The 23,040-nt window shown below is 38.8% G+C and overlaps 1 protein-coding gene across 4 annotated transcripts in view; it reads left to right on the forward strand.

The window, feature by feature from the left end:
- Window positions 1–23,040, forward strand: part of NSMCE2 (NSE2 (MMS21) homolog, SMC5-SMC6 complex SUMO ligase) — a 226,572-nt gene that overhangs the window by 51,868 nt on the left and 151,664 nt on the right. The gene's annotated exons all lie outside the window — the stretch shown is intronic.

Consider the following 23,040-nt stretch of genomic DNA (forward strand, 5'->3'; position numbering starts at 1 on the left):
GATTGCAGTAATGTTTCTGAGAAGTCCTTTGTCCTCTGAGCAATGGAAACTCCCTTTTGAACTGATTTCATATACCTGTGTAATACGATGTCTTGTACTTCTGGTTTCTTTATTTGCCTTTTCTACTTATATCTATGGGAAAATTCCAAAAATCAAATATTTTACAAGATTGGCTACTATTCAGTGGAAGAAAATTTTTAAATATGGTTTAATACTTAAGCCATACTTAAAAGAGTGTTACACAGTTATATGTTCATGGTTATATGAAGTTTTCCTGTTTTTTTCCTTAAAAAATTTTTTTTAATGATTAGTATTTGTGACTAACTTAAGAATGTCTGCTTATATCCAAGTGATAAACTCATTCAACTTGTAGAATTCTGATATTTCTAACCATTGTGACTTTTAGTCTTGGTAGTGTGGCTGTTTCTTTCATGGGAAAATATGAAAATGTCATCATGTTGAAACATTTGAAACTGGCTGACAAAGCGCTTAGACCAGAGGGTTTCAACTCCAGCTGACGCCTAGAATCAGCCAATCCCTACACTGGAGAGATTCTGATTTCTTTTGTCTGGAGCAGGATTGGGGCCCCAACATTTTTAAAAACTCATTCTAATATGTATCCAGAGTTGAAAACCACTGACTTAAAAGAACAAAGCTGACTTTATAGAGTAAAGTGTATTTGCTACCAAAGACCAGAGTTAGGCCTATTACATAGATCCATCCTGCTTTGACCCTTACGTTCTTGGGAGGATATTTGATAGCCCTTTCTATCTTTAACTTTGATGTTGTGCAAATGTAACAGCACAGTGTACATTATAGATAAGAAAACCAGATTTTGGAAGTTAAAGAACTTAATGTGGATTTTTTTTTTCTATGAAACTCTAGGATTCACAGATACTTAAGGTATTTTTATATGAAGAGTTGAACTCTTCCCCTTTCAAAAAACTGAATCACTCATTAAAAAAAGTCAAAGACAAACCCTCACCCTTACCCACATTCAGTAGTTAACAGCATTTCTTTGATCTTGAGGCCTCATCTATTACCCTCACCCTACTAAATAGGAAGAAGTATACTTTAAGTTTTATCCCGTTTTTCAGCCCTAACCTCACAGTAGACTATGGAACAACTTGATTTAGTGATTCTGGTGCTTGTCAGGAAGATTCCTGGTCTTTTATAAGAGGAGAAAATATGTTTATTTTCCTTTCTGATGCAAAGTTGTGCTCCCTATATAAGATTGATACAAGACCAAGAATGGTAGGTCATAATTTTAGAAGGTATCTAAGACCTAAAACCTTATGGGGACATAGTAAGGATATGACCATTATTTTGAGGGAAATGTTTTACACTCTTTATATACTATATACTCTTTACATACTGAAGTTATGGATGCTGCTATCTTAATGCTTGTTTTGGTGAGGGATAAAGCATGAACAGCAGCTCGAGAGGGGCCAGGATACCGTAGTTCTGTAGAAATAGCAATGGTCTAGGAGTCAGAAATGCTTCCAACTCTAGTTCCTCCACTTTCTAAGTTATGATCCTGGGTCAAGAAATATAACCTGTTGCAACCTCATGTTCTTCATCTGTGAAATTCTTGGCCTGCCTATTTCACAAGGTTATTATGTGAATCAGATTAGATACTGTGATACAATTTGACATTCATCAAATTTGATGGAGGTATAAGATAAAATGTTATTGTAAACTCAGATTTCCAAACATATTCGTTAGAAAGGTTGGACAAGATCTTTCCTAAAAGCAAGTACTTTGCTTTGCTCACTTTATTGCAACAAGGCTTTGAAATTAAACTTTTATTGGCTTTGACCTGTCCTACCCTGGAATTCAAGAATCATATAGGATTAGACGTAAGCTAGTTAAGTTACAATGTGAAGTGTTCATGATTTCTAAAACAAAGAAATTGTTTTAAGTCAGATAATTAGGAAAGAATACAGATAATAGGAACCCATATGGGTCCCATTTAACTTCCAGTCTGTCATAAACTTTTAAGAGCTACAGTATTTGCGTTACTATATCATTTGCCCAGATTCTGATCCACCCTGTGGTCTTTCTATTTATGAATTTTCATATAGTCACAATGAGTTAAAACAATTTTTTAATCATCAAAGAGCATTAGAGTTTATTATTTAAATAGATGTCTGTCTCCTACTCTCACCTTCATAGAATTCTGAAGGCTATATACCTATGAGAAGATTTAATAAGTTTACTTTGGAACCTTAGAGGTGTGGGTCACTTTACCAACAATCCCTGGGAGATCCTTCTGGCATCCAGCAGAAGCTCTCAGATCGCCTGTCTTTGTTCTTTGAGAAAATAGAGCTACTATATTCTACAATGCCTGAAGATTTTATTTGGAATCAGTATTTATTTCAGTGCTCTGAAACTTAAAAAAAAATTAGGACTTTTCTCCAGCTAGGCTGTAGAGGGAGTATTATACAGTGAACACTGAAAGATTCCCAGATAAGTCATTTATAAAAACTTTCAGGATAAATGGGTTATATACTTGTCTCAGCTCCTTAAAACATTCATGTGGAGCTCCAGAGAGTTCTGTATGAGGTCTTTGGAGACTTTGAGTCATGAGACTATACATGTGATGAAAGTGTTTTGAAAGCTGTAAAATGGCGCACAGATATACTGTGGTCCAGTCACTTCTTCTATCACCGTTACTGCCAGGGAAAAACTTTTCTCAGTTTCTTCTTGAGAACAGAGTGAAGTTCTGAACATTAGACTTTTGATGACCTAATGTTTCTTCCCTTGATATCTAAGCTTTTATTATTTGAATATATTGAAGAGGCACCATTGGCTGGCTTTTTGTTCTCAAACGTTCATTGAAGAAATATTTACTAAACATCTGTGTGCCAGGTACTTCTAGGTGCAAGACAGAGGAGGTCAATCAGCAAAGCCCACATGAGCCTCACCTTCAAGATGTCCTCTGAAATCTAGAGGTGGAGGCAAGCATTTAACAGAGCAATATGGATGTTAGTTAATGACTGTTGTGGTGTGTGCTACAAAGGGAAAATAAAGTGTTCAAGGAGAGTTAATAACTCAGGGGGCATAATATCTGCTGGGAGTTGGGGGACTCCCTCCTGAGGAAATGAAATTTAATCTAAGATGAAAGTCAAATGATCCTCAACATGGGAATCAAAATATCTAACTTATGTGTTTATGTGACTTTTGCATGAAATGGAAGCATGTTTTTTCTGATTGTCTTGATGTCAGAGTTTCAGGATGCCTTGATCACTCAAAGACTTAATTTGAGAAAATTAGGCCAGAGAAAGCCTACTTTTATATATAGAAAGTTTAAAGTATATAGAGTACTTGAGTAACCCACCTCAGGTTGGTCAATGATTCATTTGTTCACAGATAGTAGAGTGCCTACTATGTGCCAGGAACTGTGCTTAGTAATGCAAGTCAAGGCAGTAGTTAATTTAAGAATAACGTCATTACTGATATTCTGCTTCTCAAGTCACTTCATTAGTTAAACAGGAGTTATCCCTCTTAAAACGAGACTTTTTATCATGTATTGAATAAACAATGGTAATACTGTATATTTCTGATTCTGTGTTTATGTGATTGTTTAAAATAAAACGTGTAGTCTCATCCTGTGGGCTTCAGATTCCAGAGAGTGGGCACCAGTTCAGTTCAAGGAATCCTCAAATCCATTTCCCAGTAACGTGTTTTTTCAAATAAGAGATGATAAAGAGTTCAACCACTGTCATGAGGATGGTCCTTGCAACTTTTTCATAACCTTAAGTCTCATAGTGAGGAAGGATGGGCACCATGAAGCTAAATGATAAATGGGCTAACAGGCTCATATTAGTTTCACATATTATTAGCAGTCAGTGATAAAATATACATCCTCTCTGCTTTTTAATGAGCAGTCTAGTCCTAGAGTTTAGCAAAAGTAACTAAAGCTTGAGATTCACATTATACTTTGGTGTTTATTTTTTCATCATGATACTTAATTGTGTAATTTTACTTTAACAAACTTTGAATCTTAAAAGAATTGTCAGACTTTACCTGTATGTTGTTCTTTTAGTATGTGCTGCTTCAGCATGTTAATTTATTGGAAAATCCAAATATTTATATTTTCTTCACTTTGCTGCTCTCTTTTGTGCTACGTGCATCTTACAGATTGTATAAGATTTTAAAGCATTTAAATCGAATTGCTGCCACATACTTGTTTTTGGTTTTTTTTGTCTGCGTTTTATAGCAATTCCTACCAAAAGCCTCAGGAGGGAGAGTATTTTTCTTCTTAACCTAACAGGAGCAATTAGGGGCCAGATTGGTTTACTTGTGTTGCTTCTTATAAATCCGTTCAGGGATATGCCCTGTGTACTGTGATTTTTGCTTGATAAGCTAACCTGAACATTGAATCTGCCTTTTAAAACTAATATGTTGAGAGTTAGAAAAGTGAAAATATACTTCACATAAGCTGTTGAAACCAACGCAATCTTAGATATAATAAAAGAACGAGGTGGGTCAAAGGTATAGCTTACCTCAGCCTCGTCATTATGCAACTAGTTTAGAATGTTTTTGAAATATCACTTCCCTATACTTCCTCACCCTTCACCCTTCATCAACTGGTAAGCTTTGCCTTTTGTAAATCTTTATTTTAAAGTTACCTTAACATCCACTTCTTTAGCGTGAAATCTTATGAGGTATCTTACAACTTGGGAGTTACCGTTTTAGTTAAACCAGATTTGGGGAGCATTTCTCGCTCTAAGGCTAATAATTTATAGTATCTGAAGGAAGTTTCAGGCCAGAGGATGTAATTTATTGGCTATGATCATCAACTGACTGAATGTAAGAATGTGCCCCACATTGTGAATCATTGACAAAAGAAGGAGGGGAAATTAGTTTGGGGGTTATAAAATTCGAGGACAGAGATTGATGGGCATGAGGGAAATTACTGTTGTCAGCAGAATGGCAAGAAAGTGAGAGATGACAGTGGGATTAGTGAAGATCTCTTGGAACCAAATGGGAAAGTACTGGAGAATACCCTCTTCTCCACTCCCTGACCCCCACATTTGACACCCCAGAGTGGTGTGTGGTCTCTTAACACCTTTCTTGTCAAAAGTTTCCACATGCTCCATATATGAGCTTTTCTCTATAGGAATCTTGCCCAGGTGTGGAAATTAACCGGAAAAAAAAATAGTTGACTTGAGGTATTCACTCTTCAGCTACTTGGCCCCAGAATGTGTTTGTTTCTATAATTACTGCTAATTAACTTCTATTCCAGTACTTTAGAGCTCTGTCTGCAGTTATTCCTAAATTAAGGTTGTGTTTGGTAGCATTTTGTCTAATACACAGAGACTTAGGCCTGGATATAGTATTTCACAAATTGAGTTGCCTCTATAGGAAAGAATCTAGATATAAATCTCTTAGTTTACCAAGTAAAGTAGCTGCTAATAGGTGAACATTCTGGTCTATATTGAGACTGATTTTCATGGTTAGTTTATAGAAATCCATCCTAGTGTTTTGTAGGTATTAGGTGTTGGATTTTATTCAGGATTATGAAACGTTTACATTCTTCCAGGCCTTAATGTGCCTCCAGTACAGCATTTTCAAAAGTCTGCTCCATAATAAATTAATCAGGATGTGAATAAGTATAATAGGGAAAAAGGATTTTGTGGTCAAATAAGTTTGAGGAATGCTTGATTAAAAGAATTTCCTTAAAGACTCCAAACCCTTTAATACGCTTTTATGCATTGAGCTTCTCCAAAGGAGGTGTATTTGGTCATTTCTTAAACTTATTTAATTAGAAAACCTCTTTGGGCGAAGGACTCTACAGAACAAACGTACTTTGGGAAATACTTCTATAGTCTCCACCCCCTTATCCTACATTGGAGGCTAAGAGATGGATCCAGCAGTTTGTGCTAGTATTTTTATGGTATCCACGGAACTGGGGAGACATCAAACTCCTGATCTGCAGTGGGCCCAAGAGATGATTCTTTGTAGAAAATCAAGAAAGGGCCAGCCCTCTGAAAAGACTATGTGTTATTCCAACAGTGAAAAAGAGGAGGGAAAAGTCTTTAAAAACATGCAGTGATTGCTTGGCTCTTGGTGTCTCTGAAGCAAACAGGACCCCTGTGTGGAGTGTTGATCCAGGAGAGTGGAGAGAAGGAAATGTTTTCTAGGAAAGGAAGAGAGGAGAGTACAGAGTAGACAGAAGGGACACAGCAGCAGTGTGGGCAGGAAAGGCATACAGGCCTTCGAAAGGCCTGGCTCACCGAAGCACTCCAGTTAGGCGAGAGGGTGCCTAATAGGATTATCAAACACCTTGGCCTCAGTGGCACCAGGCAGTCCTGACAGCTTATTACTTGAATGGTTTAAATGGTGTGGATGTTCTTTAATACAGCAAATTTATGCTTATTTCTGACATTGGGCATAGTCCATATATAGCATCAAACCCTTGTTTTCGATGGTCACTCCAGCCTCCTTCCATATCAAACTTTTCACCATAACTGAGATTTAGGCCTTTCCGCACCATCTAGCAGTTGTGCTAATGGGCACCGAGAGGGCTTGGGCAGTAGAAGAGAGGTGGGGAAAGTATATTGAACCGAGAAATGGATCACCAAACGTTAAGGGTCACTGTAGAATGAATGCATTTTCAAAGGGTGGAGTTGAAAGCAGTTGCTTGTTTATTAATCTCATAATTAAGTTGTTCAGTTCGTGCCAATAGTATGCTTAGTCTAATGAAGATACAAAAGCCTCTTGACACGTGTACCCAAAACAGCTATAAAATAATATTAACAGAGAAATAGTTTGACAGAGACAATAAAAACATGCTTAAAAAATTCAGAGTAATGGGAAAGAGGCTTTGCTTAAATTCTGCCTTTTCTACACTCTAACTGAGCCCAGTTTCTTCTTAAAGTGGGCATGATGGTATAGGTCATATAGTTCTGATAATGATGCAAAGTGATAGCGTGAAAGCACCTAAAACGGTCTGTCGTAGTAATTTATGAAGTTGCCCAGAGAGTTCTGTAAAGGAGAAGTCATTTCCTTTGATCAGATTTAAATGATCTCTGGGAGGGAATTTTGAGTTAAAATCTGGAGAGTAGAGGAAACCATTGGGACCAGCCAGAGATGTTCTTTGAGAGGTCGAAGGCAGGGCCTCTTTCCTTAGCCTTCTGGTAATGGAGGCAAAGGGGGAGTTAGGGGAACGTAGTGCTCATCGTGTAGTGACTGGAAAGTATTGGGCAGAATCTAGGGGACCATAGCAGTGCAGAGGCCAGTGAGCAGTATGGCATATGGCCTGTTGGGGTTGAAATCCCCTGATCAGTAAGTCTGCTTATGTCTGTAGCAACAGGAAAAGGATTGTGCCCTTTGACATGTGCTAGTTAATGGCGACAAGGGGGGTCATACTAGAGGTAAGAACCAGACAACTAAGGAAGAACTTCGGTAATTCAGGAATGCACAGAGAAAATATTTATTGAGCTATATTTCCATCTCTAAGTAATTTTTGTTTACTTTATTAGTAGCACCCGCTTGAAAAAATATTGGGAGAGAAAAAAGTGTTGGGTTTATTCCTCTGATACATCATATGCAGATTGTCAGCTATATTTCAAATGTGCAGTCTCTAAATTGTTGACAAGTGAAAGGACAGAAAGAGTGTAAATGGATTGTCCTTTTGCAAGCCCTGTGTGAGTTCTCAGTTGTGATGGGAAGGAGACGCTCTTTCCTTCTGAAGTGGAGCCCCCGCCCAGTGAACTGTCATTGACAGGGTGGGGAGGATTGATTTTTATTCTGTTTCTCTCTTAAAGCATGAAGCTTCTGGCAATACGGACACTTTATTTTTCATTCTTTTGTGTCATGGCCAACCTGATATGAAGCTTTCTGAATTTTTTCTTTCCTGGGCTGCTTTTTTTTTTTTTTTTTTTTAGAAACATTTATGTCACATAATACAGCATTCTTTAAAATAGTGAAAATCCTTATATTCATTTCTCATGGGCTAGAGCAATACAATCAGTCATTATGAACAGTTTTAGTATAATTATTTCTTCTATCCTTTATTCTGTCTTAAAGTAATCATTTAATTATCTTCTAATGGAAAGTGATATTTAGAAAGTCCAAGTCAGTGTTGCTTAAAAATAGAAACAATAACCGAAAATAGTTTAATACGATTGCATCACATGGTTGATTTCCAGACATCCTGACTTGCTGGCTTTTTCCGTTCCCCTTGACTGACACCCGGGGGTCTCATGCACTTCAATGCCTGCCTTCCCATTGCCTCAGCTGTCCGTGGTTCTTGGACTGTTATTGGTACTAAGGAGCAGACCGTCTGTACTCATCAGGTTACTCTGTGTCACCCTGAGGTTTATTTTAGCTCCAACATGAAACAGAAGCCCAAAATGCCACATGAAATACTAAAGAGGAACTCTAAATGGACTAAATCCTGGGTGTGTTTAGAGCATCCCTCTTGCAAAGTCAGAAATTGTTTGATGCATGAGGTGTGGTTATACTGTGTTTTAAAAAGCCTCGGCAAGAACATCTATGCTGTTTTTTCTTAGAAGAAATTCTTAAGATATTACTTAAAGCCCCTATAAATAATATAGATGAAATTAGAATATGTTATCCCACGTTTGCTATAATAGTAATGGATAGAATTGCTTTACCAGCATAGAGAGTTAAAGTGTTTTGCCCTTGTAATGTAGAGTGTGTATGACCCCATTACAGTAGTAAATTGTTTGGTGTTAATGTTCAGTTTAATTATTGAATTTTCCTCTACACCCATCTGCAGAATAGCTATGTGACCTTAAGCAGGTTTGCAAAATGAACTTAGTAATATCTGCCCTTACCTATCTCAGAGTGATTTCTTGATTTAAAAATGAGATAGCATCCGTGAAAGCACTTGAGAGGTAAAAGTACTCTATGAAGGCCTAGTCTTAGTGTTCTGTCCTCTTCACTTTTAATTTCTTTCTCTTCCCACAACAATGTCCACCACGAGCTGATTTGAATCAGTGAACTCTTCTAAACCACCTAAACCCAGAATAAATGGTAATAGGTGACTTGTGTCTTGTTCCCTCACAGTTATTTTCCCATCCCACAGCTTAAACTGGAAGGATGAATGTGTAAGTTTTAAATTCACTTTTTGTCTTTAATTTAGTCATCTTTTTGGTAAGTGTTTATTTCTGTCCCCCCTCCTGCCTCCACCTCCCGAGAGATTTGCATAAATCTCATGTAACAGTTCAACAAGTGACTAATGTAGACTGGGCTTGCTGAGTTCCTGAGTCACTTTATTATGAAACACTCAAAGTTGAACATCTATATATAACAATGAGGAAATAATTTAAAACAATTTATACTTTCTGATCTGATGGTTTTAGTGACTAACTCATCAGGCCAGAGTGAAGAAGGAAATTAATGAAAATTCACAAAGCCAGACAAAATTAGCCTGAAAAGAAAGTCTGAATAAACCACAATCACCTTTACTTCCTTCTCCCCCTTTTCTAAGCAGTTGGTGTTTGGTTGGTAAGAGTGTTGGCCTGGGAAAAAAGATCTGGCTTCTACTCCTTGTTCTGCTGGGCTGTGACCTTGGACAAGTCATGTAACTTCTGTACTTGAGCTTCCTCATTTCTAAAATGAGAGTAATAATGTATTTTATCCTACCTACCTCACTGGGCAATTGTAGATAAAAAGGAGATTACAAAATAGGAATGTGACCCCCAAAAAGATAAGTGGTTATATAATTATTACATCCTGACAGTCCTCATCTGACATCTCATATCTGAATGGCCACACTACTGAAGAGTGAAGGAGGAAAGGTACATTCCCAGTGTTTGGATATCTGAATTGAATCACGGAATACAATTCCCGATAAAAATAACATTCGATGGGTAGGTTTCCAGGCCTGCCAATTAAAATGATTTAATCATAACAGTTCATGGTGATCCAATTCCTGTAAAACTCTAAACCCATTGGAGTATGGGTATCAGTTTGGTGTTTAAAATGTTCTGGAGGACTTAACCTCGGTCTGGATGGTGGTGAATTCACCTCTCTTCTGGCTTCCCCAGTTAGTTGATACTTGCCTAGGGCTGTTGATGGTTTGATTTGGAAATGTCATCAGTTTCTACTCCAGTCCCCTGGCCCTTTGACTAAGAGAGTCTGAAACAAACTTTCTTTGCCCCAGGTAAGGGATGAGGAGCGAGCACTCTTGGAACTCTGACCCCTTGGATGATCACAGTAACCTTCGGTAAGGTAGACATGATGGACTCTGAGCCTCAGGAACATGCTCAGGTCGCGTGGTTAGTCTCTAGAGGTGGGACTTGAATCTTGGTTTTTTGAAGTGTAATTCAAGGCTCTTTCATGACCTCTTCATGCCTCAAGACAGGTGTAGTTTGTTGAATTGACTTTCTCTTGTAGTTTTCAGTTGGGATGAAGAATGCTTTTGTCTCATCTCAGTTATGAAGTATGCTTATGGTCTCACACATATCTTATTGTAATTTTACCAAAGGTAAAGATTTGGGACATTTAGTCTAAACAAAAAGTGACTCATCACATTGATTTGACATGCATAAGAGAGGGCTTCTGGTAGTATTAAAGAACTACTTGAGGAAAAGAATACTGTTATTTGGAACTGTTATATTAGAAAGAAGGAAAACTTTAGAGGAGCCAGTATTATTGACCCTTTAAGAACTTTTTGTCTGTGGTATATTTTAAAAGTGGCAGTGGTGTGAATATGAAGGAATTTTAGGGGTTTGAAGTAAAATAAAAAGAAATCTTTTTTTCTAGTTTTAACGAGATACTTTATGTTTCTATTTATTAAAATGTTCAGTTCTTCCCGTTATAACAGTAAGCCTAGCTAACATTTCTCTAGAGCTTGCTATATGCCAGGCAATACTCTTAAGTTGTATTTGGTTAACTCAGGTTGAGTAACTTTTTTCTTCTTGCCAGGTTAGCCTACAGATTTGTTCATGATCAGTTTTTATAAACAATGAGGGAGAAGTCTCTCCATGGAAGAAGGCAGTGATGTGGTCAGTATGTGGCGTTTTATGGAATGTGTAAAGAATGTGTCACTGGGATAGGGGAAAGAATACCGCAATTGGAATCAGAAGACCTGCCCTCATCCTTGCTCCTCCTCTGCCTAACTGTGTGACACTGGGCTAGTGACTTGTCATCTTAAATCTTCAGTTTCCTTACCTGTAAAAAGAGGATAATAGTACCTGATGGGGCTGTTGCAAGGATTAAATGAGATACTCTAGGTAAAGTACTTACCTTCATGTCTTCACAGTAGGTGAGGCTTCACAAAGTGGCATTCAGAAAATATTAATTGCCTCTTTTAATCTCCACACACAAGGTTGTTGTGAAATTAAGTTGGAAAACAGAGTATGAAAGCTGGCTTATAAATTTTTAAATACCGTCCCAGTGTTAGATGGTATTTTCCATTGACTGCTGCTGCCTTTAGCACTTCCAGAGTAAAATGTGTGGGGGAATCAAGGAAAACAGGTTATGGCTAAAAGATCTGGATTTTACAGGTGGCCACCAGGTCTGGAGATGTAGGTGACTACACAATAAATGTCTTAATGATAGAACATTACACTGCATTATGAAATAGTGTTGTCTGAGTTTTCAAACTTGGTGGCCACCCTGTAGTCTCAGCTCTGTCACTTACTAGGTGTTTGGTTTAAGGAAGTTATTTTATCTCTCTGAGTTGAAGAATAAGAATAAAATTATATAAATTATTCTAAAAAGTGCTCTATAGTCTGTGAAGCATCTAACTGGTTTGGTTTTGTTTATTTTAACTTTCCTGTGGTACGCTGACTTTTTGATTAGGTTAGTGATGGATAGAATTAATTTTCATTTAGTCAGGAAGCCTTTCTTACAGGAGGTGAATTGGAAAGTGAAAAGCAATTTGATAGCTTTAATAGTGAGAAGTAATTTGAAATATCAGGAAGCCTTATTAATTATAGAGAAGGCAACATCAGAGAATTTGATAGGCTGCTAGACTGGAGTGAATGGAGCCGGTAAAGGATAAGGAGCATAATGAATTGTTGGAGCATTAGTAATTCCATAGTCTTTATTGTGTTGGGTGAGATGTGATAACTGAGGGAAAGATCCAGCCTCATATCCTTGGATTGCCTTCATTCTGTGCTGTAAATATATGGTATAGTATAAAGACAAGGGATTTGAAATCAAACACTAGAATTTACTAGATTCTTCATGGCACTTAGCAATGTTGGAAGTTAGCTTAGAGATTTAGAGAAAAATATAGTATCCTGAAAATAGATAGTTTGCTTATTTTTTTCGGTTCTTATGGTCGTGTTAAATAGGTTTTCTTATAGATACTTAGCAAGAACAGAAGGAAGAAATCAGTTAGCTTTCTCTTTCTGTTTGATTGCAACATAAATGGCAAATTCATTCTTTTGGTTAAAATCGTCTAGTTTGTGGATGGTGTGACTGGAGGACTCAGGGAAGACATGGAGCATGGGGGAGAAGCTTTTACAGCCCTCACTTCAGCCACGTGTAGCTGGGGTACTCCCCAGTGACTTCAGGTGCTGAAGGCTGGTCTTCCTGGGCCAGAATGCCCAGAAGGAAAGGGCTTCCATGAAACTTAGCACTGCCCCATTCTCCTTCCAGGTCTTTTGCTTTCTTCAGGATAGAAAACACCAAGAATATATATATATATCCCTCCTACTGCTGTCTCTCCTCCACACGAAGTCTCACACAGACTGGGAGCAAGAAATACTTCTTTCATTGTTTAGATTCTAAAACAAGATGCCTCTTTACTGCCAGATAAGCTTTACTATCACCAACAATTTGTATAGAAAAGAGAAGTGCATCCAAATGTGTATAAGAAAATTGAAATCTTCATTAGTTAGGACTTTTCTAGGGATCTTGAATTTTGGTGGATGTAATACAGAGTAAGCAGGTAGGGAAGGGAATGGAACGAAGGCTTTGTGTATTGAGAGTTGCACTGAAAGAACCGCAAAGTCAATTCTAAAGCAAAGAGGCTATGAAAGAAATTATGCTAGAAGGATGAGAACAGTTTAGATATGAAAAAAGATCAGGGGAGCTCTTTTTTATAAAACACAGTGTTTCTTACATTAAAAAAGGAAGTGTTAGAGAGATTTTTCTCAGTTCCATCTGCCCCTGTATCATTGAGGAGGTGAGAGCAAGAAAGGGTAGAACCTAACCCTTAATAGGAAAGTGTATGTTGAATGCCATCTGGGAAGCTTCTCTGTGACTGTCATTATGCCATTGTCGAAACTAACCTGAAAGTCAGTTTGGTTGTTCAAAGGTCTCCTTAATCATGTAGTTAGAATATTTCATTTGATAAACATTACCTGGCTTATCATTTCAAAAACTGTTGGAAGAATTTTTGAAATCACTAATCAATAGATCTAATTTCTACAGAACTTTTATTTATTTATTTGCGGGCTGCCCTTGTTAAAAACATGAAGTCTGTTATCACCAACTCGCGGTGATTGTGACAAATGGCTGCAAAAACACAGTTCTTTGTGTAACTGTTAAGCTATGCTTAAACAGGTCCCCTTGACGGGCTCTTGGGAATTTCTGCAGTATAAACTGTATTTAGAAGGAAGGAGAAAGTAAACATTGGGAAGAAAAGGAAAAAAACTCTAGTTCTTTTCTGCCCATTGCTTGTTTTTGAACTGCACACTGCCCTCCATGGCCATTGGGTCTGTGTAATATCATGGTTTCAACCCCTGTTCTCCTTGTTACCTCGGCCTGCCTTCCTGACATATATAAGGTATGCGGTAATACAAATAGAGTATTATTTTAGTGCCTAGTGTGTCTACCAGCGTAGTAGGTACTTTATACACATTACCATGTCTCCTCACAACCACCAAGCACAATAGGTAATATAACATTGTCGTGTAGATGAGGAAGCTAAGGCTGCCGGAGTTGTGGGAATTGCCTGAGGTTACACACCTAGTAAAAATGCAGAGGCTCCTGTTCAGTTGTTCTCTATTTGACTTCTCTGCCGTTGATAACTCCCTCCTTCCTGAATTGTTATATTTCCTTAACTGTCATGACAACACACATCTGTTTTTTCTTCCAGCTTCTGGCCACCTCTCCGTTGTCTCCTTGGTGGAGCCTACTTCATCTCTCCACCCATTAAACTTGGTATTCCTACCTGCTCTTTGACTCTTTTCTCTTGTCACACTGCACACTCTTGCTGAGAGAGAACATCTGTGCTTATAACTTGAATTACTGTCTTTGTGCCACTGAGGCCCAAATCCTTATTTCCATTCCAGATCACTTGTCTGAGAATCACACACATGAATTCATCATCTGTTTGACGTCTCCACTTAAGTGTGCTCCTTAACTTCAGCAAGTCCCGGAGACAAGTTTTCCCTTTGATTTCTTCTGGGCTTCTGTAATTTAGTAAATGGCAATGTTGTCCACCCACTTTCCTGCATCATAAACCTGGTTATCATCCCTGCTCCTCCTAGCTCCTCATATCTTGTATTCCATCTTCAAATTTTACTGATTTTCAAATTAACTCGCCCACCTCCACCCTCGTTTTCATGATCTTCAGTCTCTGATGGCAAGTTTCTTGCGTGAAGTGTTGCTCTCTTATGATGTGTTTTCTATCTAGAGAAACTCGAGAGAGCTTTCTAAATTGGAAATTTGATTATTTTGCCTGACTTTTTATTCTTCAGTTATTCCTTATTACTCTCAGGATTAAATTCAAACTTCTTTCCCCTGCTTAACTCTGTAGTCTCATTTTTTACCGTTGTTTTATGCTAGTTCTTGGAATATTCTCTTGCCTCTGGCCTTAGCACACGTTATTCTTTCTACTGGGAATGCTCTTCTCTCACATTCAAATAGTTAGCTCTTCTTCCCTTCACAAACTTAGTAGCACTCCTTTTTAACAGCCCTCCCTGACGTCACCTGACCTCCGTCCGCCAAGTATGTTACTCTCATGAACTCTTATAACACCATGTGCTTAAGCAGTTTTCATAGCGTTTGTAGCTATAACCATGTCTTCTCTCCAAGACCAACTCTCAGATATACAACTATCTTCTTTTCATTTCCACTTCATTTCATTCCCATGGGCATTTCACATTTAACCTTCCAAAACTAAGCTCTTGATTTTCTTTCTCCAAAACTGGCTGTTTCTCCAGACTTACCCACCTCAGAAGATGGCAACTGTACCATTTCAGTTAGTCAGGCTGAAATCAAAGCTGTCCTAAAAGTTCTGTAATTGTTTCACAGCCCCTATCTAGTCCGTCAGTAAACTCTGTTTCTCTGCCTTCAAAATATATTTGGAATCTGACCACCTCTTGCTACTTATTCGGGTGTCACCCCAATCTGTGCCATCACCACCTTTGCCTAGATGGCTGCAGTAGCCTACTAACATACCAAAAAAAAAAAAAAGATAGAGTATTGGCACTGATGTTAGCTCAGGGACAATCTTTCTCACCAAAAAAAGCATTCTGGGGATGTAATGTAACAAAAAATAGGAACAATAGTAACAGTATGATGATAGTAATACTAGTAAAAATAATAGCACCAATTATCATTTGAGTGCTTACTGAGTGCCAGGAAGTGTTCTGTAAGTCAGCGCTTTCCAGTAGAACTTTCTAGAGTGATGGAAATGTTCTGTGTCTATGCTGCCCAGAAAGGTAGTCACTAGTTACGTGTGGCTATTGAACACTTGAAATGTGACAGTGTGCTGAGGAACTAAATTTTTAATTCTATTTAATTAATTTGGATTTAAATAACCACATGTGGCAAATGGCTACTATATTTGTATTTCAAAGCTCTAAATTCTTTTTTTTTAAAGATTGGCACCTGAGCTAACATCTGTTGCCAGTCTTGTTTTTTTTTCTCCCTTCTTCTTCTCCCCAAAGCCCCCCAGTACATAGCTGTATATTCTAGTTGTAGGTCCTTCTGTTGTGCTATGTGGGCCGCCACCTCAGCATGGCCTGATGAGCAGTGCCATGTCCGTGCCCAGGATCTGACCTGTTGAAACCACGGGCCACCAAAGAGGAGTGCACAAACTCAACCACTCAGCCACGGGGCCAACCCCTCAAAGCTCTAACAAGTACATTAATTCATTTGATATTCATGACAACCCTATGACTTGGGGAGTTATACATGAGGAGACCGAGTTTCTGAGAGGTTAGTTAACTTGCCCAAGATTACACAGCTAGTATGAGGTAGACCTGAGATTGGAAGGTTAAATCCCTGGGTAATCTGGTTCCAGGGACTGTGCTGACACCTTCTATATTACACATCCTTCATGTCATTCACAAGAATTGAAGTTCCACAGGCAAAGGGTCAAGGTGACATGTCTGTGTTCTTGCTGCAAGGGAGGCTGAGAAAGTGAATTTCTGGTTCCTATCCCAGTGAGGTATTATTCCTAAGGTAGGAAATTCCCCAGACATGGGAAGGGTGTTCAAAAGATTCTAGACCAGTGAGCTTGGCTGCTCAAACTTTGTATTCTTCCAGGCTTAAGTTTTTGAACAGTTGCAACAACAACAAAATGCTCCCTACTGTCATGTTGCAGCTCTCTCTCATAAAAGTGAAGAACATACTCTCTCTTTGCCCAAAAGGGAGAAAGTTATAACATCTTATCGGTTGCTGTTGCCAAGTCCAGGATATTTGGGCCACACTTACTCCTTTTGTTACTGTGCCATTATGGTATTCTGTAACTAGTGAGCCACGAACTTACTTTTTATAAAATATTAGGAGAAAAGGAAAGAGGGAAATAATAACATAAATATGTATGTGTCAGACCAAGGAAGAAATATCAGTGGATGCTTCAGTCTTAGCTTTTGCTGTTGGTCCTGAACCCATAGTTGGTATTTTTAACTCTCTTTCTCCACCACTCATTCCATGTTCGTTTTGCCCTTTGCCAACTCTCAGTTGATTGTATGTTTTCATCTGACTGTAACACCTAGGCTTTCGTTCCTGGGTATCTGTGTTCTTGATGGTCCCACCTGTATGGAGTTGTTTATGACTTCCATTATCTTTTACCACTAGACATGGCAAAACCAGGTGGTATTCCAGATTCCAAACACACACCTCCCTTTTCTTGTTCTGTGGCAGCAATCCTCTTTACCCTTGATAATCAAGATTCATTGCCCCAACCAGTTCTGTAACCTCACTTTTTATCTATCTGTTCAGTGTCATGAGGAGCTCAAAATTGCTAGGTTGCAATTTAAGCTTCCAAATCAGTGGAGGCATTGTTGAGTCCCCTGGTGAAATCATTCTTCTCTTGGTTACAGAGACTCTTAAACCAGCAGAACTAGAGTTGCAGCCATGGGGGAAAAAATGCAAGTTGGTTATTAGGTGTGATGAGTAGGGGAGGAGAAGATGTGTAACTAGTTCAGCTTTGTCCCTTGGTTCCTAGGCCCATATGTTCTGGCTATCAGAGAAACAATGTCATATATTGTTCGTGGATAATAAGCATCCTGTGGGACATTACTCTAACCTCATGAGGTGTTGTCTCCCAGGTAGCACTGGACTGAATCTTTAGTAGACGAGTTAGCATTCTGAAAGATCATCTTTCTGGATTCTTGGTAAGACCAGTAAGTCTTATTAGCATCAACCCATTGCTGTACTTTTTTCACTGCAAAATCTTGAGTGAGATACCGTAGTGATAAATGAGGCATTTAGTAATTCTGTGGATGACAGAGGGATGGTGGACAGGAAAGACAATTTCAGATTCAGAATAAAGTGTCTTTTCATCCAAGAACTAACAAATGACTGCTAAAGCTTGAGGATATATGCTTGAAATGAAGTATGTTTTCATAAAACTAAGATTAAATATTCATAAGTTAAAATTAATGTTCTTTCTGAGTTGTTACTTAGAGGCACATGCAAAGCAAAATTAAGTTGCAAGGGGGGTTCGATGAGTTGAAACCATCTGTCCTTGACTCAGCATGACCTTGGGCAAGACGCTGAAGTACTGTGAGCTGCCCATTCCTCGCATCTGTAAAGTTGGGATAATGATACTTGTGTCTGTAAGGCTTTGAACCACTCAGATGAAAGGTGCTTGCAAGTGCAAAGTGTTTGTTATTGTTGTTAATAACAGTAATAATCCTCATCTTACCCTCTCCTCGGTATGACCTGTATTTAAATTGAGCAGTCCTTAAAAAGGTTGTCTGATCTGATGTGTTTCCTTCACAGCACTTACCACAGTTGGTGATGGTGTATTTATTTGACTATTTGAATAATACTTGTTTCCTCCCTAGATCCCAAACCCCCTGAGAACAACAGGGACCAGGTTAGTCTGTTTGCTATTTCATCTCCAGTGCCTAGCATAGTGCCTGTGTCTGGTAGGCAGTTGGTAAATATTTATTGAATGGATGAATAAATAATGCATGTTTCTATGAATTCTGCCAAAACAAACAAAATAAGGCAAAAAAACACACACAAAAAGACGCAGAGAGGCAAAATCAGCAGTTTGCCCCACCCACTCCCCAGTGTGTGAGAATCCTAATGCTGTATTCTGTGTAAATAAGTGATTCCTGTTGTTCATAATCTTACAATGGGAATGGCACCATGAGAAATTTGTAGGAGTAATTTTCAAAAGCATAAATGTTTACTAGCAAGTGCACATAGATGGCAGGTTGCTTCGCTCAACTGCCGTCTGTTAGACAATTGTCTCTTCTAACAGGACTGGTCCATTAGAACTAGACCAATAGCACTCACACATGTTTAAGTTTATTCATTTTCAAAATTATTCTGAAAGGCTTGAAGGAGGAAAGATCATTCCACGTCTGGTTGCCTGCTGCTCGATAATGGTGTGTTACAACACCTTGGCAAACTATGAAGTCCATTCGATGTGTCATAATGGTCAACAAGGAAGTATTCTCTCTTAAGTGTTTTGTCAGAAGTCAAACTAAATAATGGCACTAGGAAACTCACTCAACTACAAATAATTGGGTCCAACAGAGTTCAGTGCAGATTGTGCAATTGACAACAGAAACTGGCATGAAATGAAGGGTATAATCTATGCTCGTCATCATTAACGTGTGATATTTTTTTTTTAGCAGGGCAAAGGCAGTACAGTAAACTCTGTAGAAAATATAATGTGTCTCCCTATGTACATGCAATTAGGTTATACTAGTGAAAGCATAATGATTCTTAGCCTGGACATGCCTTTCAATAAAAACTTTACCAAGGTTTTTAGCTACATAAAGGTGGAGACAGTGTTGGCCTATATAAATTTACCCTGTGCATGACCAGTTGGATTGGTGGTGTGTCACAAGTGTGGGCCAACTTCCTTAAATGTCTCAGTGCTTATTGTAATGCCTGGTACCCAAGTGGGACTCAGTAAATATTTTTTGAATGGATGTTCTAGGACCAATTGAGGCAGTTTTCTCTGGATTCCCAGCATGAAAGCACTTTCCATAGGCTTAGATCAAGTTGGCTGTGAATTAGAACTTGGGATATTTAACGTACTGAGCAGAACACAAATCAAATTGCTTATCACTACTGTGTGCTTGTAACAAACTTCTAAAGGCTGTATGATTTCCAAAATGTAAATCACTGGGTATATGTTATTTTGGGAGCCAAACATCTAACAGTGGATGTTTTGGAGAGGGTAAATCCATCGGAGTCTTGGTTGAGTTACAAGAATGACTAATTTTATCCTAGATTCTCACATGATTCAAAAGTGTGTGAATGATTCAGCCCATTAATATCCTTAGCTCCTGTGATTTCCCCTCCCAGTGAAATGATAGCTATAAGGCAATAATGATAATTGGAGGAGGAGACCTTGACTTTGCCCTGTGGCAGTAAAATGACACACTTTGAGTAATTGCTTGTCTATACAATATTGTTTGAAAGAAATGAGGTATATTATCATCATATGCATATTTAAAATTTTATGTTAAAACATGTTGAAAATAATGTGTAGTTTCCTATGGGTAAGGACCGAGTTCTGCCTTTCGGTTTGATTGCCCTCCCCTTGCTGACATAAGAGAAATAGTGCAGTCACAGGCGTGCTGGGTTCCGATTAAATGCAGCTAAACATTCACAGGTGATTTTGAGCTGAAGCTGGGCATTTAGTTGGAGAGTCTGTAGAGCTTTTGGAGATCTGTGTTTCTTCCTATTGCTGCGCCATCTTTTTAAACAACTCATTAATTAAAAGTCTAGATATTTTGGAGTCAGAACTTTGTGCATCTCTCTACTCTTGCTAAATTTCCCAGAGACCCAGTCACTGAGTCCAGTGGACACTTCGCAATCCTTATTTAGCTTGACTTCTCTGCAGCATTTAACAGAAATTGAAATTCCTTCCTAGACTTTTGGGGCACTTTCTTTTGGTTGTCTTCTTAACTCTTGTACATTTTCTTTTTAGACTCATCTAGCTGCCCCATAAGTCTGGTATTCTCTGGAGTTCTGTCCTTGGTCCTCTTTTTTTTCGTTTGTATTTATTCAGTTTCCTTGATAATCTCATTCATTTCTACCGTTTCCATTGAAATCCATCACTGATTGCTCCACATGGGTGTTTCCGTGTCAGTCTGCTGAGCTGCAGACCTGTATATCCAGCCACCCTGAAGATATATGTAACGATAACAGCAACAACAGCTATTCCTTATTGAATATTCTCTAACAGCTCAGTGCTTTAATGCTTTGTTCCGTCTATTACTCTCTGCAACACTGCGAGGTAAATACTGATATTATTTTCTGTGTTCAAGTGAGAAAACTTAGGTTAGATGCATTTCGTTACTTTTCCAAGGTCATTCAGTTAGTAGTAGAGCCTTATTTGTAATCTCAAGTCTAGAGCCCAAGTTTTTAACAGTAAATACTGTGGATTAGCATGTCAGAATGGAATCCTTTACCTTCTCTTTTCTCCCCCACACCCCTCTTTTTCTGTTTTTCTCTGTCCTGCTTGAAAGGACCACATTTCATTCCTAAAGTAGAAGCCTGGAATTTGCACTAGACTCCCAAGTATTGTGGATCACAAAAGGACTTTTTTTTTAATGTCTAAAATATCTCACTTGCGTTGAATAGAGGTTTCATTTTCTTGGCCTTCAAGATGATATATTGTTTGGACTATACGTTGTTTTAAAAGCCAGAAAATGTCTCACAAATTCTCAATTTCTAACTTTTCGCTAAAAACCTGGGCTTGCTCTCTCGTGTGGCAGCAGTCATCTGGAGCTGTGTGGCAGCTTCCTCTCACCTGGGGCTTGTACCCTGTGTCGACACAGTCCTCACCACTTCCTGTTGTCCTACACTTATTGGGGGTTTCCTCAGATCCTTGCTTGTCCAGCCCTGTAGGCATTTATGACACCTGCTAAAGACTATTGTTGTGCTTTCTCAGCGGGTCAAGATCGTCTTCTCACTCTAGTTTTTGCCTTGGTGCTTGAATGATTTTCTCAAGTCAGATCTTTCACTTCCTTTCCCTTAGTGTTTTTGATTTCTTTTTCTCCAATGGCTCCTTCTTCTCAGTCCACAAACATGTTCAAGTCTCAAACATGCTAAAGTTGGAAGGAAAAAAATGAAATAAGTCTTCACAGTGCTGAAGTGGGTGTTCCTGATTCCTAATTAAGAGGGGAGAGAAATCTAAGGCCTAGAAGGATTGTCCCAAGAGCCACAATTCAGGGTGGACTCGGTTCTACCTGATCCCGAGGTCCCTGTTCTTTCTCCTCCATCATGTCAACTTCACTTCAAGCTACTATTATACTCTGTGCAAATAAACAAGTCCCTTTAGTTCTCTCTTTCCCATGCTCTACTTCCCATCTCTCTCTTCATCCTTTTCCACTAGGCTTTATTCACTCACTCACACAGAATTCCTTTAGTTTCTTTTCTCATCTCAGTGCAGTATAATTTGGCCTCCCTGTAATTTGCTCATTCATCAAGATCATTCGAGCACCAACTATGCAACAGGCAGTGCACTGGACACCAGTGAAACCATCCTTGCCTGCGAGAAGCTTCGCAGGCTAGCAGGTTGAGACAGATAAATAGTCCCAGTGCAGTGTACTAAGTGCCTAGTAATTCAATCCAGTGGTCTCTTTTTAGCCCTCATCTTGCTTGAACTCTCTTGCATCACTTTTCCCAAGGGACAAGCATCTCTTAAGGACATTTTCTCTTTTCTTCTGTAGCATTCTTCCCTCCTGGTTTTCTTTATTCTTTCTAGAGTTACTTATACATCTCTCTTCTTTTTCTTCCTTTGCTGTCATTTTAATGTCTTTCCAGCTGCTTATTAGATCTGTCCACTTAGATGTTATACAGACATTCAGAATTGCCCTCTTCTTTCCTCAAGGAAATGTTATTTAACTAATTGCCCATGTTAAATATAAAGTATTCAGAGTCACTCCCAATCCCTTGTCTTCCTCTCACAAAAAGACTTGGCCAATCTCCTTCAAAAACAGTGTTACAATTTGACCATGTTGCCAGCCTCTCTGCCGTTGGTTAACATACAGCGAGAGCTTCCTTCTCCCTTCCTGTTTATAGTGCATTCTCTATGTTCTCGTGGTATTATTACTTTACTCCTTAAAATCTTTCAGTGTCATTCTTGCTGCCTGTCATGTCAGGTTTCACTTCCGTAGCCTGGCTCCCAATGCTCTTCACCATCTGTTCCTGATCAGCTTTTCTCGTTTAGCTTCAGTGCCTGGCACATAGAGGGCACTCACTGAAAACTGGATGGGTAAGTGGGTGGTACATTAAAACCTGACTTTTTGTCTCCCAAGGGCAATATTAAATTCCCATTATGTAAGTTTGGTGTCTGCTAAGTTTACTTCTCAGGAGTTTCTATCATTTTTAAATTATAATGATGTAAGGGGCTGGCCCAGTGGCACAGCAGTTAAGTTTGCATGTTCCGCTTCGACAGCCCCAGGTTCGCCAATTCGGCTCTCGGGTGCGGACATGGCACCGCTTGGCAAGCCATGCTGTGGTAGGTGTCCCACATATAAAGTAGAGGAAGCTGGGCATGGATATTAGCTCAGGGTCAGTCTTCCTCAGCAAAAAAAGAGGAAGATTGGCAGCAGATGTTAGCTCAGGGCTAATCTTCCTCAAAAAAAAAAAAAAATTCATTAACCCAGTGTATATGCTGAACTGTATTCTTCCCAAATTCATATGTTGAAGTCCTAATCCCAGTACCTCAGA

Source organism: Equus caballus, chromosome 9 (genome assembly GCF_041296265.1).
Source record: "Equus caballus isolate H_3958 breed thoroughbred chromosome 9, TB-T2T, whole genome shotgun sequence".
In the NCBI taxonomy this organism is placed as follows: Eukaryota; Metazoa; Chordata; class Mammalia; order Perissodactyla; family Equidae; genus Equus; species Equus caballus.